The sequence below is a fragment of the Chiloscyllium plagiosum genome, unplaced genomic scaffold, assembly GCF_037043375.1.
Source record: "Chiloscyllium plagiosum isolate Xiang-an unplaced genomic scaffold, Cpla_swu_hap1 HiC_scaffold_4, whole genome shotgun sequence".
NCBI lineage: Eukaryota > Metazoa > Chordata > Chondrichthyes > Orectolobiformes > Hemiscylliidae > Chiloscyllium > Chiloscyllium plagiosum.
Genome location: NW_028270142.1, coordinates 18,776,818 through 18,795,141, shown reverse-complemented (window position 1 = coordinate 18,795,141; position 18,324 = coordinate 18,776,818). Strand labels below are relative to the sequence as shown.

The 18,324-nt window shown below is 41.5% G+C and overlaps 1 protein-coding gene across 1 annotated transcript in view; it reads right to left on the bottom strand.

The window, feature by feature from the left end:
- Positions 1-18,324, bottom strand: part of zbtb10 (zinc finger and BTB domain containing 10) — a 103,585-nt gene that overhangs the window by 47,900 nt on the left and 37,361 nt on the right. The window lies entirely within an intron of this gene.

Below are 18,324 nucleotides of genomic sequence, written 5' to 3'. Positions count from 1 at the left end.
ATAATCTGATGCCATTTTAATTACATACATTATAAAAAGAAACAGATCATGACACATTTCATTTTCTCATTACATCATGGCTTTTGGATTTCTTAAGTGGCTACAGGACACTGTCACACTTCGCAGCCACCAAGGTTGTCCCTGAGGCTGCAACACTAACAAGGAAGCTTGCTGAAGCAACCCCTGCTGCCACTGACAAGATTGCCTCATCGCTGCCAATATTCCAGTTGCCGCCATAGCTAGGAAACTGTCTCAGCTCTCGAATACTGGGGCCCATCTCAACAGAGAACCGAATAACTATCCAAATCAACTCCCAAGGACCAAGAGATCATTCATTTGTGAGGTCATCAGAAGAAAAGAACAGAATGCAATGACCATTCAGCTCACTGTCCATGCTTCACATTTCAGGTGAACGTGGCAGGGCTTAGTATAGTATAGTAATTTGTTAGATACATTTATGAAAATACAGTAAAATGTTTAAAAATCACCATAATCTGATGCCATTTTAATTACATACATTATAAAAAGAAATAAATCATGACACATCAACACAAACAGCTGCTCAAGCCACAATCACCACAACCATAAGGTATGGACTGGATATGCTACTCAACAGTTCCCTGCAATTTCTCTCCATCACCACAACCACAGAAGGAAGAAAAATGATTTGATTCAAAAGTTAAATGAAGAAAATAAAATAAGAAAGAGGATGCAGCAAACATGCGAGAGGGAGCAGGCAGGGCCAGAAGTCTGAACACTCTGCCCCCTCTGCCATCTTAATCAGCAACAATCGAGCTTGAACTTCAACTCCAACTCCACTCTCTTACCTGCTCCCCACATAGCTAGATCCAGAAGACCTAAGAAACTGCCTAACTTAGTCTTAATTTTTTTTATTTGTTATCACATTTATATTGGGGGGGGGGGGGGGGGGTAGAGAGTAGAGAACTCCAATGATACACAACCTCAGGTGAACAAATGCCTCACCCCAGCCCTACATGATCAGAACCTTATCCAGAAACCATGATGCCCTTGCTTTAGAATCCCAGCTGGGGAAAAAAATCTCATATTCCTTGTCAAACCTCTTTATAATGGTTCAATTAGATCACCTCTCACTTCTCTAAACTCAAGAATAGACTCAATTTATTCAGCCTCTCATCCCAAAGATCACACTAGTGAGTCTTCCCTGTAATACTTCAATCAATCCGTGCCTTCAAAAGAAGTGTATCTTTCACCAACTATGGAGAACAAAACTGCACACAGTGTAGGAATTAGGAGCAGAAATGGGCAATTCAGCCCTTCTAGCCATTAAACATGATCATAGCTGATCTTATTCTGGTATTCCAGATATGGTCGCACCAAAGTTCTATCTAATCGTAGCACAACTTCCTATTCTTGTAATCCAATCCCCTTACAATAAAGGCAATCTTTAAGAAGTTTACACCTTTCCCCGTGGCTATCATGGATAGGCAATGAAGTGCAGGCCAATAAACAAATGAAAAAGCTTCATTGATTTATGACTGAATTTTATATTCACTGAAAGGAAAGAGAATTCAGATTTTTAATATTTATTTAAAAAATGAGAGGAAGTATAACGGCATAAAAGCAGAGCTGGATAAAGTGAATTCATAAATTAGATGAAAGGATAGATCAATAAAAGATACAATGGCAATTATTTCAGGGAGTACTTCAGAAGACTCAAAAAGAGAGGGACATAGAAACAAACAAACAACAAGCCAGCTCGCTTAACATCAGTCATTGAGAAAATAGTCCATGATAATAAAGTTATCACAGAAGATTTGGATATATTCAAGCTAATCAGGCAGAACCAACATGATTGTGCGCAAGGGAAATCATGTTTGACCAATCTATTGGAGTTACAAAATCATAGAATCACTACAGTATGGAAAGCAGGCCACTCGGACCATCATGTCCACACTGACCCTCTGAAGAGCAGCCACCCAGACCCACCCCACTTTCCTATCCATGTAATTTTGCATTTCCCATGGCTAATTCACCTAGCATGTACATCTCTGGACTTTATGAGCAACTTAGCATGGCCAACCTACCTAAACTGCACATCTTTGGACTGTAGAAGAAAAATTGAGCATCCAGGGGAAAACCATGCAGACATGCGAAGCATGTGCAAACTCCACACAGACAGTTGCCGGTGGGTGGAATCGAAGCTGGGTCCCTGATGCTGTAAGGCAGAAGTGCTAACCACTGGGCCACCGTGCTGCGCCCATTACCTGGGGATGATAACATGCTCTGTTGATAAAGGAGAAACCATTGGACATACTATACTTAAAATTTCCTGAAGACATTTGAGGAGGTCACATCAAATATTATTACAGAAAATTAAAGCTCCTGGTCAAGGAGGGAGCATATTAGCATGAATTAACAATTGGCTGGTAAACAGAAAGAATGTAGCAAAAATGGTTGGCAAGAATAGTAAGTAGTTATTATAGGGAATGATGCTGGGATGTCAACAGTTGAGAAGTTATAAAACAGATCTGGATCAAGGGATGTAAGCTAAGGTTGCCACATCTGCTGACATAGAAATATAGAAGACAGGAGCAGGAGTACGTTATTTCATCCCTCGAACCTGCATATGACTATGGCTGATTATCAAGCTCAATACTCTAATGCTGCCCTCCCCTCATATCCCTTGATCCCTTTACCCACGGGAGCTATTTCTATTTCCTCCTTGAAAATACAATTTGTTGGTCTCAACCACTTCATGGTAGTGAATTCCATAGGCTCAACATTTCCTCCCCGATGCCACAAAGAGAAGTTGAGAAGAAAGACATGAGGAAGCTACAAAAAGACAACTGATTGGCTAAATGGGCAAAGATCTTACAAATATGGGAAAAGGTGAAATTGTCCAATTTAACAGGAAGAAAAAGTAAAGCAGCAGAATCATTGAATGTCTACAATATGGAAGTAGTCTGCACTGACCCTCCAAAGAGCATCTTACCCAGACACAGCCAGCCATCCTATCCCCATAACCCTGCATTTGTCATGGCTAATCCACTTAATCTCCACATCCCTGGACACTATGAGGCAATTTTAGCTTGGCCAATCCATCTAATCTGCACATCTTTGGATTATGAACGTGCAGACTTCACGCAATGTCACTCAAGGCTAGAATCAAACCCAGGTCCCTGGTGCAGAGACATTGCAATCTTAACCACTGAGCCACACTGCATATATTAAAGCTAAATAATAAGGGATTGCAAAGTTCTGGTTTGCAAAGGGAAAGGTGTGACCGCCGACATGAATCATAAATAGTTGCAGGTACAGCAAATCATTAGGGAAGTTAACAGAATGTTATTGTTTATCGCAAAGGAATTGAGAACAGAAATAGGGAGGTTTTGCATCAGTTATCCAGGTAACTGTTGAAACCACATCTGGAGTATCGTGCACAGTCTTAGAATTTAGAATCCCTACAGTATTGAAACAGGCCCTTCGGCCCAACAATTCCACAATGACCCTCCAAAGATTCTCCCACCCAAACCCATTACTCATTACTCTATATTTACCCCCTAATGCACCAAACCTACACATCTCTGAACCTATGCACAATTTTGATGACCAATTCACCTAACCTGCACATGTTTGGATTGTGGGAGGAAACCGTAGCACCTGGAGGCAACTCACTCAGACATGGGAAGAATGTGTCAGCTTATTTAAGAAAGATAGGTCAATGCATGGGAGGCAGACAGGTTAAAGGTCAGAAGATGTATATCTTCAAAGTCTCAACACAGACTTAATTATTGGAGGCCCCAACCCGCTGATCCTTGTCACTACTTTGATAGGTACAGCTTGTCAACCTGAAGATTGTTCTCCATTTATCCTTTACTTTCCACTGCCTGTCTGTTAACCAATCTTTTATCCACACTATTACATCACCTACAAATCCACTAGCCCTTATCCTGTGTGGGACCTTACAGAAAGCTTTTTAGAGATCCAAGTACATAAAATTAACTAGTTCCCCTTTACTTATCAGATTAGTTAAATCCTCAAAAACATTATCAAACAGGATTTTCTGTTGACATTGTTTAATCATAGTATGTGTGAAATAAAGGATTAACCATACCAATACTCTGACAATAGCTACTAAGCTGGTGTACAAGGAATCATCATGTCAGATCAGATGGGTGAGCCATTATAGAACATGGCACTAGCAAAGCTTATACATAATTTTACATGCAATAAATGTTCAGGGTTTGCAAAAGGCCTGCAGTTGAGTGCTCATAAGTCTTGAATTCCTAATGATGATAGAATGCAGTGATCATAACTAGCAAAAAAAGAGAGAGGTAAGGAAAAGCCCGATAGGAAACTTAGAGAGCAGGTGAGGAATTTTGAGGCCAGCCTCTTATTCAAGAACGAAGGGTAACTATCTTTTCAGACAAATCAGGAAAAATGTTTTGAGGATGTGAGACTTTGGACACAGGCTCACAGGCAGATAGATTTTTGTTAGGCAAAGGAATCATAGGTTATCATAAGTGGTTGGGAATGTGGAATTAAAAATATAATTCTATTATGTATTGATCTTATCACATGGCAGAGCAGGTCTGAGGGACTGAACGGCCTATTTATGCTTCTACTTCGTATGTCTGTACTTTGAGAAAAGTTCACTCAATCAAGTAGTAGCTGCCCTTTCACAACATACCAGATCTCAGATGTGATTTGATTTAATTTGAATTTTTCTCACATGTACTGAGATAGTGAAATATATCATTTTGTGTTATCCAGACAATTAAAGTTTAAACAAGTACATCAGTGTAATAGAACATAATGCTAAATATAGTGTGTTATGGGTGCAGAGAAAAATCAACTTTAATATGTGAGAGGTACATTCATAAGCTGTTTTTAAATCTGTTGGTAAATGTTTTCAAATTGCCCGATGGAAGAGGTTGAAAAAGAGTATAACCAGGTTGAGAAGGGTTTTTCAATGTGTTGGTTACTTTCCCAAGACAGGGGGAAGTAAAGACAGAGTCAATGGAAGGAAGTTGGTTTTCACGATGAATAGGGTTGCATTACCAACTCTCTAATTTCTTGTAACCAAAAGAGAAAATGCTGGAAAATCTCAGCAGGACTGGCAGCATCTGTAAGGAGAGAAAAGAGCTGATGTTTCGAGTCTAACTGACCCTTTGTCAAAGCTTTGACAAATGGTCAGTTAGACTCAAAACATCAGCTCTTTTCTCTCCTTACAGATGCTGCCAGACCTGCTGAGATTTTCCAGCATTTTCTCTTTTGGCTTCAGATTCCAGCATCCACAGTATTTGCTTTTATTCTCTAATTTCTTGTGGTTGTGAGCATAGCAGTTGCCATACCAGGCTGTGATACATCCGGAAAGAATGCTTTCAATGGTGCATCTACAAAACTTGTTAAGAATCACTATGAAAGTGATAAATTTCCTTAGCCTTTTTAGGAAGCAGAGGTGTTGGTGTGCTTTTTTGACTGTAGCATTGACATGAATGAACCAGCTCAGATTGTTTGTGATGTATACTCCTAGGAACTTGAAGCTCTCAACCACCTCCACCTCAGCACCACTGATTCAGACAGGGGTGCGTCCTCCACTCCACTTCCTGAGGTCCTAATGTCCCTTCTGATCTCTGAAGGGCAAAGCAGAGTACACAACTACAAAGGATCTTTCAAACACACCCTTATCCTCTTGCAATTGATCAGAATAAAACTTATGTAATCAATTACTGTCTCCCAATTATTTGCTGTACATGGTCCGGATTTTCTGCTTACCAATTGTTTTTCCAACATGGATGGGGAGTTGTACATGCGGACCCCTGTGGAAATCCCTACAGAGCAGACTCCAAAAGAATTAAACAAGAAATTTAAGATTCAGCTCAGCAGTTCCTTTGCATCTGGACCTTCCAAAAATTTCGATTTAAATCAAAGAATTCAGAGAGTTCCAGTGAAATGAAATGAAGTAGTTGTTTAGGAAAATTCAAACTATTACATACACACCAACTCTTGTAACTACTGAAGTGACCTCATACCTACATCACATCATACTATATTTACATCACCCCTCCCCTGTCCCCTTGCTATTGTGTACCCCACCTATTAGCCCCTCTACTCACTCACCTAGTCCAGATGGCACCCAGCCTCTGGCCCACCTGACATCCTACCCAGTTGGCCCCAGGGCACCACCCAGTGAACCCTTTCCCAAATATTCTACCCTCCCAACACCCAAACATCACACTTACCTTTCAGGCTTACTATTTCACAGCAGCTGCCAGGATCTTTAAATTTCAGAATATGGCAGTTGACTGCCATGACAAAAGGAGCATGGCTTGCCTTGCTCACAGCTCAACACAATGAAAGAACTGTCAGAAGTATGGTCCTGCAATTCTAAAACAGCCCTGATAAGAACCTTCTCTCAGAGAAATACAGAACATGCTTTCACAAAAAGAAGCACCAAGTGGGAATCTGCATGAGACTGCCCAGATTCAGAAAATCTGGTCTGGTATTTCTCAGTATATATTTCATCCTGTTTGAAACTGATCCGGCAGCATAGAATCAGAGATGTACAGTATGGAAACAGATCCTTTGGTCGCAACTTGTCCATACTGACCAAATATCCCAACCTATTCTATTCCCACCTGTCAGCACCTGGCCCACCTCCCTCTGAGAACGTATACACTATGATCGGGGTGGGGGGGAAAGAGTTAAGTTTTGAGTTTTTGGGAAACAAGAGGTTCAGCTGAACATGACTCAGATCAGATAAGAACTTACAGTTAACAATGGGGTGCTGGAGGCAATGGTAATGGGTTAACAAGGTGGAAAAGCATTCATTACGTAGAGCCATTTAACAATATCGGAAGCATTCAGCATGTAAGGTCAGTTAACAAATTGAAAGTATTCATTATGTGAAGCCAGTTAAGTTTAAGAACATTCATTGTGTAAAAGCAGATGGCTTAATCCTAACAGTTGATGCTCGTTGCTTGTAATCATCAACCAATCAATATGTATGTTGCCTTATCTGGATGGTAAGGCTCCTCCCTGTAAAATGACTATATAATTCATTAAGAAACTGCTGCTCAAGAGAAGACCGGGAACCCATGTCCCTACACACATGGGCAATCATTCAATCTCCGTCCAGGACCCAGAATAAAGATGAAGACTGGGGGGGGGGGGGGGAGGGGGGGGAAGAGAGAGAGAGAGAGAGAGAGAGAGAGAGAGAGAGAGAGAGAGAAAGAGAGAGAGAGAAAGAGAGAGAGAGAAAGAGAGAGAGAGAAAGAGAGAGAGAGAAAGAGAGAGAAGTGGAGGAGATACGACAATACCTCCAAACCCTTCCTATTCATACACCCTTCTAAATATTGCAACTATACTAGCTTCCAACACCTCCTGTGGCAACTCATTCCATACATGTAATACCCTCTGCAGGAAAAAGATCTCTTTTATATCTTTCCCCTCTCACCCTAAACCTATGCCCTCTAGTTCTGGACACCCCCACCCCAGTTGAAGAGACTTTATCTAATGATCCTACCCATGCCCCTCATGATTTTATAAACCCCTATAAGGTCACCCCTCAGCCTCCAACGCTCCAGGGAAAACAGCCCCAGCCTGTTCAGCCTCTCCTTATAGCTCAAATCCTCCAACCCTGGCAACATCCTTGTAAATCTTTTCTGAACCCTTTCAAGTTTCACAACATCCTTCCAATAAGACCAGAATTGCACGCGATATTCCAACAGTGGCTGAACCAATGTCCTGCACAGCCGCAACATGACCTCCCAATTCTCAATGCTCTGACCAATAAAAGAAAGCATACCAAAGGTCTTCTTCACTATCCTAACTACCTGCGACTCTACTTTCAAGGAGATATTAACCTGCATTCCTCTGTCACTTTGTTCAGCAACACTCTGTGACCTTTCCATTAAGCGTACAAGCCCTGCTAAGATTTGCTTTCCCAAAATGCAGCACCTCGCATTTATTTAAATTAAACTCCATCTGCCACTCCTCACCCATTGGCCCATTTGATCAACAACCCGTTGTAATCTGAGGTAACCTGCTCACTGTCCACTACACCTCCAATTTTGGTGTCATCTGCAAACTTACTAACTATACCTCTTATGCTCACATCCAAATTATATTTATAAATGACAAAAAGTAATGGACCCAGCACTGATTCTTGTGGCACCCAGCGTTCACAGGCTCTAGTCTGAAAAAAACAACCCTCCACTACCTATCTTGAACCAATTCGGTGTCCAAATGGCTAGTTCTCCCTGTATTCCATGAGATCAAACCTCGCTAACCAGTCTCCCATAGAGAACTTGTCAAAATCTTTAATGAAGTCCACATAGATCACGTCTACTGCTCTGCCCTCAGCAATCCTCTTTGTTATTTCTTCCAAAAAAACTCAATCAAGTTCGTGAGACATGATTTTCCATGCACAAATCCATGCTGACTATCCCCAATCAGTCCTTGCCTTTCCAAATACATGTACACCTCGTCCCTCAGGATTCCAAGATGCCCACCATTGACATCGGGCTCACCGGTGTATAGTTCCCTGGCTTGTCTTTACAACCTTTCTTAAATAGTGGCACCATGTTAGCCAACCTCCAGTCTTCCGGCATCTCACCTATGACTATCGATGACACAAATATCTCACAGAGGGGCACAGCAATCACTGAGCTTCCCACAGAGTTCTAGGGTATTCCTGATCAGGCAGAAAGCTTCAATTTTGATGAAGTTTAATTAATTGGTATAATAATGCTACTTGTGCCCAGGTTAGTATATGAAGACGACAAACTATAGAAAACTGAATAGTCAGTTATCACAATTAGTCAAACAATGTACAATCGCTTCCTATTCTAGTTCTGTGGCTACAAATAGGAATGCTTATTTTTCTGTGCTATTTATTTATAATTATGGCATCCTGATAAACAGCAACCACAGCATAATGTATTCTGGAAATTGGTCGAGATTGTGCCACGTAGAACTTGTTTTTTGGAGAATGGCATGTGTATCCTGGAAGCCACATATACTAAAACACCAGGTTGTATACTTTGCAAATGGAAAGAAGAAACAAGTACATGCATTGCACCTCTTTCAATACAAGAAAATACATGACAGTCAGCCAATCCCTGGTTCATTTTTCAAGGCAATGCACTGCTTCAGTCTGCTTGTGGATGAAGGTTCACTCACTGAGCTGGAAGGTTCATTTGCAGATGTTTTGTCACCATACTAGGTAACATCTTCAGTGAGCCTCCAAATGAAGCACTGGTTGTGTAGCTCGCTTTCTAGGTGTTTGAGTTTCAGCTCAGCAAGCAATCCTGCATCCAGAACATCAACCTGAGCTACAAATATTCTCAAAACTCAGTCTACATTGTCTAAAATTTAAACAAAGCCTTGCTGTTAACTCTCAATCAGTATTAATGGGAGCATTTCCTATTGCGACACTTCTACCAGAGTCCAAATGTCAACCGATCAGCACTCTCCTGTCGTGCAGTATAAATGCTTATTTTCCCGTCAAATTTGTATTCTTGCGCTGATGAGTGTACAAGTTATATAAACGTATATAAAACATTTGTTTTATAAAGAGGATAAATTCATAGAAATGAGTGAAACATGACTGAAGTAGACTGCACAACGTTAAGTTCTATATCAGAAAAATGGAACTACTTCTGAGAATGCGCATACAGTATGAGCAAGTCGGGAAAGAGTTAAGTTTTGAGTTTTGTGAAAGAAAAGGTTCTGCTAGCATGACTTGGATCAGGTAAGAACTTGGAGTAAAAATGAGGTGCTGGAGGCAAGGGTAGTGGATTAACAAGGTGGAAAAGCATTCATTATGCAAAGTAATTTAACAAGACGAAGAAGTATTCAGGATGTAAAGTCAGTTAAGGTAAAAAATATTCATTATGTGAAGCCAGTTAACAAGGTTAAGAAAATTGATTGTGTCACAGCAGATGGCTTAAGCTCTACTATTGACACTTGCTGATTGTAACAGTCACCCAATCAATATGTATGTTGCCTTATCTGGATGCTCCTCCCTGCAAATGACTATATAGTTCACTAAGAAACTGCTGTTCGAGAGAAGACCGAGAATTCATGGGTGATCTTTTCTCTCCCTCCACAGCCTGGAATGAAAATGAAGGAGGTAAAACTGTACTCTGTCTCTTGAGCGTTTTGCTTCAACTGAGGCGGGAACAGGATGGCACTTCAAATCGATAATGCTGAGCGTTCAGAATAACTACATTTCCAAAAATCAACAAGCTTGACAAAATAACAGAATATTAAACTGGCACAGTGGTTAGCACTGCTGCCTCACAGCGCTAGAGACCCGGGTTCAATTCCCGACTCAGGCGACTGACTGTGCGGAGTTTGCACATCCCCGTGTCTGCGTGGGTTTCCTCCGGGTGCTCCGGTTTCCTCCCACAGTCCAAAGATGTGCAGGTCAGGTGAATTGGCCATGCTAAATTGCCTGTAGTGTTAGGTAAAGGGGTAAATGTAGGGGAATGGGTGGGTTGCGCTTCAGCGGGTTGGTGTGGACTTGTTGGGCCAAAGGGCCTGTTTCCACACTAAGTAATCTAATCTAAACAGATTCAAAATGAAGAAGAGGATCCATAGAAAAAAAAGGAATTCAACAAAAAAACGGAGATTATACACAATTAAAATGGAATTATTAGCTACGTTAAGGAACAGTGAAAAATTAAGTTGTACCTATAAAAGATGCATATGCATTTGAAACCAAAACAGTGAATAAAATAATAATCATTCAGAATTATTCATTTCTTTAAATAGTCACAAGGGTGACATTCCCCAAAGAGTTACCCTAAGCCAAGGATCCCAACATGAAAAAGAACAAAGTCATGGCCAGATTGAAAACAGCTCAAATTATTTCAAACTCCTGGGGCAAGTGGCTTTCATTCCTAGTACTGAACATGATGTAGGGGCAGAGATACATGTGATGAAAGAGTCATTGGAAAATGAGAATGGACTGGGAGGATGGAAGTAAAGAAAGACGAAACATACATCGACACTCACTTCCCATTGTGCAAAAGAATTTAAACTATTAGGAATAAACTTAAGTCCAATAACTGAATAAATAAGCCAATAGGATTTGAAGGGGGAAGTTGCTGTCTGACCAATTTCTTGGAGGAAGTAAAAGGCAACTGACCTACATGTCTATCGTTTGATGTATTTAGATAGCAGACAGAGTCATAGAGATATACAGCATGGAAACAGACGCTTCAGTCTAACTCGTCCATGCCAACCAGACAACCTAACTTCATCGAGGCCCATTTGCGAGCACTTGACCCAATTCCCTCTAAACACTTATTACTCATATACCCATCAAGATGCCTTTTAAAATGTTGTAACTGTACCAGCCTCCACCAATTCCTCTGGCAGCTCACTCCATACATACACCACCCTTTGCGTGAAAAGGTTGCCCTCAAGTACCTTTTACAACTTTCACCTCTCACCCTAAGCCTCTGCCCTCTCGTTCTAGACACCCCCAACCCAGGGAAAAGACCTTGTCTATTTACTGTATATATCTGTGCCCCTTATCATTTTATAAACCTCAACAAGGTCACCCCTCAGCCTCTGATGCTCCAGGAAGAACAGCCCCAGCCTATTCAACCTCTGCCCATATCTCAAACCTTCCAAACCTGGCAACATACTTGAAAAAGTTCAGAAATGATTTACAAGTTTCACAACACTCTCCTATAGGAGGGAGATCAGAATTGCACACGCTATTTCAAAAGTGGTCTAACTAATGTCCTCTACAGCTCTGGCCAATAAATGAAAGCATACCAAATGTCTACCTGCAACTCCATTTTCAAGGAATTATGAATCTGCACTCCAAGGTATCTTTTTTTTAGCAACACTTCCCAGGACCTTCCCATTAAGTGTCGAAGATCTGCTCTCATTTGCCTTTCCAAAATGCAGCACCTCACATTTATCCAAACTAAAGTCCATCTGCCATTCCTTGGCCCAGTGGTGTAAATTTCAACATGAAGGACGGTTGCCTCTTGATGGAGATAAAAGCATGAAAAATGGTTAAGAAATGGGCAGAAAAGTCAAAAATGAGCACTAAAATGAATGGGGGAAGGCCATTCAGCCCATTTAGTATGTTTCTCTACTTAAGTAGATTATGGATGATCTACATCGCAACACCACTTAGATTCATATCCACAATATCAACCATGGATCAGTGGTGGCATTTATGTCTCTAAATCAGAAGATTGGGTTCTCAATTTATCACAGTATCACCTCCAAGACTTATTCCTCAACCAATGCCTAAAACATATTAAAAACCTAAAAGAACTGAGTTTACTATAAGTTCATGCTAAAATGTTATCTTGTCATTATCTTAACACTGTTTAAGGAACCTAGCTATGCACAAATTGGTTGTCATGTTTATATTATCACAGTCAGTATCTTTAGTTTGAAATACACTTAATTGACTGTAAAGCTCTCTCGGGTGTCTTGAAATCTTGAAAGACATAAATCTGACATCTTTCTTTTGCAATAAAGGTCTGTCAGTCTATCTCAGTCTCGATATTTCAAAACTAGCCCTGTCTTTGGGAGGATGATGGAAGCAAATGGATTTTATATTTTCATTACCCAGTGCATAGTGTTATGATTTCCGAACTTCACTCCTGAATGACATAGAGGAACCTAGATTATCTGAAGGATACGGGTAAGGAGTATTTAATTTGGTTAATCAAATTCCGGATAATCGAATGCCAGATAACAATTTAGCCAAGCATCGGGACCTTGCAATCTTGCAGGAAAATTGAGGTTCCTTTGTACTCTAATCAAAATTATGCTCCCTTGATCTGGATTACGCAGAGGCAAGAGCTTAAGTGAAGACAGAAAATACTAGAACTGTTCTGCAGGTTTCGCATCAAATATACACAAAGGTCAGAATTATTGTTGTGACTTTTCATTCATTGAGAACTTAATGCAACATTACAGATAAGAGAAGTAACAAAAGAAACTGCTGAACAGCAAGTGTGGGAGGTAGGTGTTAAACACTCCAAGTTCCAGTTTACAGATTTATCAGAAAATATGGTGAAATTTAAATTATAAGAACAGAATATTATTTGAACAATATTTTGATAGTTAGGATAAAGGAACACAGATTCAGGCTAAAAGAAGGTGAATTTAGAACTGTTGTAATAATACTCATCAGAGAGTGCGGCTGAAGAAACAATTATAGACTCAGTTAGATACTGAAATGGAAAGAGTTACTACTCTCTCTCTCAATAAGCAAATTAATATAGCCTAAATAGCCCTCCTTGTACAAATTTGCCATCTGTTAATTTATGTAATGTTCAACCTGGCAACCAGAAAGTGGCTGAGCAAAATATTTCATTCATCCCACTGATTCAATAATCGAAGGGTGTAAAGGAGTTGCCTTACACAAAACATTGCATAAATGGATATGGACAAAACTGAAACTACATTCAGCTATTCAATCTTTTTCCTAAAAATATCTTAGGCACCACTGCAAACCAAGTAGTATCTGTGAACTTTCACAGGAAAAGAAAATTGAACAGAGTGTGAAACAGGGCGTCTGTTCATGACCATCCATCTTTCTTATGCCTAAAAACATATTATTTGCTTGAGGTATAGTCCATATTCCTGCACAAATCCAGAGTACAGAACTTAATTTTATATATGTCTTTGAAACTGAGGCTGAAAAATAAACTCAGGTAACAAGATCGCAGACTCTAGCTTGGAAGACTGCATCTGCTCAAAGATATTACTGTAATAACCTGATAAAATATTAAGAAATCTTTTTGCTACTGTTTAAGCAGCTTGCTGGTTGGCTCAAAAACACAGGACAAGGCTTCACTTCTGCCAAGGGCATGTCTCCTGGACATCCATGATACAGTTGGACCACATAATCCAAACATAAATCAATTATGGGGTGTAGGTTTGCTCGCTGAGCTGTAGGTTTGATATCCAGACGTTTCATTACCGTCATTTCTGAAACTTCTTTGATGTATGGTAAGGTGGCTAGGGTTTCTGGCTGTATTTGGTCTGCTTGTCGTGGTTTGTTCTTGAGAATCAAACACAGCCAGAAAAACCCTAACCACCTTACCATACATCAAAGAAGTTTCAGAGATGACAGCCAGGCTACTAAGACCCCTCGGAATCCTAGTAGCACACAAACCTACCAACACTCTCAAACAAAAACTAACAAACTTAAAAGACCCAGTACAACCCATGGACGAAACCAATGTTGTCTACAAAATTCCATGCAAGAACAGCCACAAACACTACGTAGGACAAACAGGAAGAAAGTTAGCCACCAGGATATACGAACTCCAGCTAGCCACAAAAAGACACGACCCTCTCTCCCTCGTAGCCCTACACACGGATAAAAAAACCCACCATTTCGACTGGGACAACACATCTATCCTGGGACAGGCTAAGCAAAGACATGCCAGAGAATTTCCTAGAGGCCTGGCACTCCAAACACAACGCCATAAACAAACACACAGATCTAGATACCATCTATCAACCCCTCAGAAAACGAACAGGAAATGACATCACCACAAACCCCAGGAACTCCATCCAGGACAAACATATAAATAAAAAGCAGGAGACAACAGCTTTGCTTCACTTGGAGGTCGCCACTGATGATGTTACCTAGCCAGGTAATGAAACGTCTGGATATCAAACCTACAGCTCAGCGAGCAAACCTACGCCCTAAACCTCAACCTGAGCTAAAAACCTTCACAAATCTTGCATAAATAAATTATTTAAGAAAAAGGTTTAAAAATACGTGAAAGAGAGAGCGACTTTTTTTTTTAAAAGCTTCAGACAGGAAAGAATTTGTCAAAGTGATTGATGTTGACCAGTTTTCTTGAGATGAAGATGGGCTAGCTTCCTCGCACTTCAGTTAGTTTAAGTAGAAAAGAATGCTGCTATCAATCTGGACAAAAAATTGCTGCTCCCAACTGCAGAAAGTCTGTTCACACATCTATGTGCCCTCCAAGACTGGTAAACCATCCTCAGCTGACACAGCTTATAATGCTATTTCTATTAGTTTAGCCGACATATCATACTAAAAGTTTTGCTGCTTAATAAATCAGTCCAAAAATCACTCATAACCTAACCTGTTATGGTAACTTCAAACTTGTACCACATCAGTAGAAGTTATAACCTATTGATATTGCTAATATATACCCTGCTGGCTCTCCAAAGTCTTCCTTACGAACATCTGGGGGCTCATGCTAAAACTGGGAGAGCTGTCTCATAGGCTAGTCAAGGAACAGCCTGGAACAGTCACACTCACACAGTCATACCTTACAAAGTCCCAGACTCCACCACCACCAACCCTGGATATGTCCTGTCCCACCAGCAGAACAGACCCAGCAGAGGTGGTGGCACATTGGTGCACAGTCAAGAGGGAGATTCCCTCAGTCTTCAAAACTGTCTCAGCAGCCATGAAGTCTCATGGCTTCAGGTGAAACATGGACAAGGAAACCTCCTGCTGAGATTACAGCATATTGTCCTAACTAGAGTGATGATTCAGTACTCCTCCATATGGAACAATACTTCTCAACTGTGTGGAAGTTCAATGTCTGCCCTTAACAGTGGCTTGGCAGCAGCTCTATTAGCCAAGCTGATTGGATCCTAAAGGATATAAATACTAGACGAGGTCTGTGGCAGGTGGTGAGTGAACCACAGAGAGAAAATCCATAATTGACCTCTTCCTTACTAATCTGCCAGTTGCAGATGCATCTGTCCATTACAGAATTGGGAAAAGTGACCCCTGGACATCTCGTGTGGAGATGAAGTCCAGTCTTTACATTGAGAACATCATCCATTGTTTTGTGCGGCTCTACTACAGTGCTAAAAGGGACAGACTTTGAACAGATCTAATAACTTGAGATTGGGGATCCCTAGGCGCTGTGGGACATCATAATCTGTACCTCATGACCCAGCATATTCCCCATTCAACTATTACTATCAAGTCAGGAAATCAACCCTGGTTCAATGGAGAGTGTAGGTAGGTATGTCAGGAGCAGCACTAGACATACTTAATAATGGGATGGCAACCTGGTGAAGTTACCAACAAGACTACTTACATGCTAAAGAGGATAAGTAGCAAATGATAGACAGAACTAAGCGACCCAACAACAAACTGATCAGATCTAAACTTTGCAGTTCTGCCACATCCAGTCGTGAATGGTGGTGGGCATTTAAACAGCTCACCCAGAGGTGTTAACATAGAACATAGAACAATACAGCACAGAACAGGCCCTTCGGCCCACGATGTTGTGCCGAACTTGTAACCTAGATTAAGTACCCATCCATGTACCTATCCAAATGCCGCTTAAAGGTCGCCAATGATTCCGACTCTACCACTCCCACGGGCAGCGCATTCCATGCCCCCACCACTCTCTGGGTAAAGAACCCACCCCTGACATCTCCCCTATACCTTCCACCCTTCACCTTAAATTTATGTCCCCTTGTAACACTCTGTTGTACCCGGGGAAAAAGTTTCTGACTGTCTACTCTATCTATTCCTCTGATCATCTTATAAACCTCTATCAAGTCACCCCTCATCCTTCGCCGTTCCAATGAGAAAAGGCCGAGAACTCTCAACCTATCCTCGTACGACTTCCTCTCCATTCCAGGCAACATCCTGGTAAATCTTCTCTGCACCCTCTCCAAAGCTTCCACATCTTTCCTAAAGTGAGGCGACCAGAACTGCACACAGTACTCCAACTGTGGCCTAACCAAAGTCCTGTACAGCTGCAACATCACTTCACGACTCTTGAATTCAATCCCTCTGCTAATGAACGATAATACTCCATAGGCCTTCTTACAAACTCTATCCACCTGAGTGGCAACCTTCAAAGATCTATGTACATAGACCCCAAGATCCCTCTGTTCCTCCACCTGACTAAGAACCCTACCATTAACCCTGTATTCCGCATTCTTATTTGTTCTTCCAAAATGGACAACCTCACACTTGGCAGGGTTGAACTCCATCTGCCACTCCTCAGCCCAGCTCTGCATCATATCTAAGTCCCTCTGCAGCCGACAACAGCCCTCCTCACTGTCTACAACTCCACCTATCTTCGTATCATCTGGAAATTTACTGACGCACCCTTCAACTCCCTCATCTAAGTCATTAATAAAAATTACAAACAGCAGAGGACCCAGAACTGATCCCTGCGGAACTCCACTTGTAACTGGGCTCCAGGCTGAATATTTACCATCTACCACCACTCTCTGCCTTCGACCGGTTAGCCAGTTTTCTATCCAATTGGCCAAATTTCCCTCTATCCCATGCCTCCTGACTTTCCGCATAAGCCTACCATGGGGAACCTTATCAAATGCATTACTAAAATCCATGTACACTACATCCACTGCTCTACCCTCATCCACATGCTTGGTCACCTCCTCAAAGAATTCAATAAGACTTGTAAGGCAAGACCTACCCTTCACAAATCCGTGCTGGCTGTCCCTAATCAAGCAGTGTCTTTCCAGATACTCATAAATCCTATCCCTCAGTACCCTTTCCATTACTTTGCCTACCACAGAAGACTAACAGGCCTGTAATTCCCGGGGTTATCCCTATTCCCTTTTTTGAACAGGGGCACAACATTCGCTACTCTCCAGTCCCCTGGTACCACCCCCGTTGACAGTGAAGACGAGAAGATCATTGCCAACGGTACTGCAATTTCCTCTCTTGCTTCCCACATAATCCTAGGATATATCCCGTCAGGCCCGGGGGACTTGTCTATCCTCAAGTTGTTCAAAATGTCCAACACATCTTCCTTCATAACAGGTATCTCTTCTAGCTTACCAGTCCATTTCACACTCTCCTCTTCTACAATACGGTCCCTCTCGTTCGTAAATACTGAAGAGAAGTACTTGTTCAAGACCTCTCCTATCTCTTCCGACTCAATACACAGTCTCCCACTACTGTCCTTGATCGGACCTACCCTCGTTTTCGTCATTCTCAGGTTTCTCACATACGCATAAAATGCCTTGGGGTTATCCTTGATCCTATCCGCCAACGATTTTTCATGCCCTCTCTTAGCTCTCCTAATCCCTTTCTTCAGGTCCCTTCTGGCTATCCTGTATCCCTCCACTGCTCTGTCTGAATCCTGTTTCCTCAACCTTATGTAAGCCACCTTCTTCCTCTTTACCAGACATTCAACCTCTCTCGTCAACCAAGGCTCCCTCACACGACCATTTCTTTCCTGCCTGATAGGTACATACATATCATGGACACGTCGTATCTGCTCTTTGAAAAAGTTCCACATTTCCACCACATCCTTCCCTGACAGCCTATGCTCCCAACGTATGCTCCTCAAATCCTGC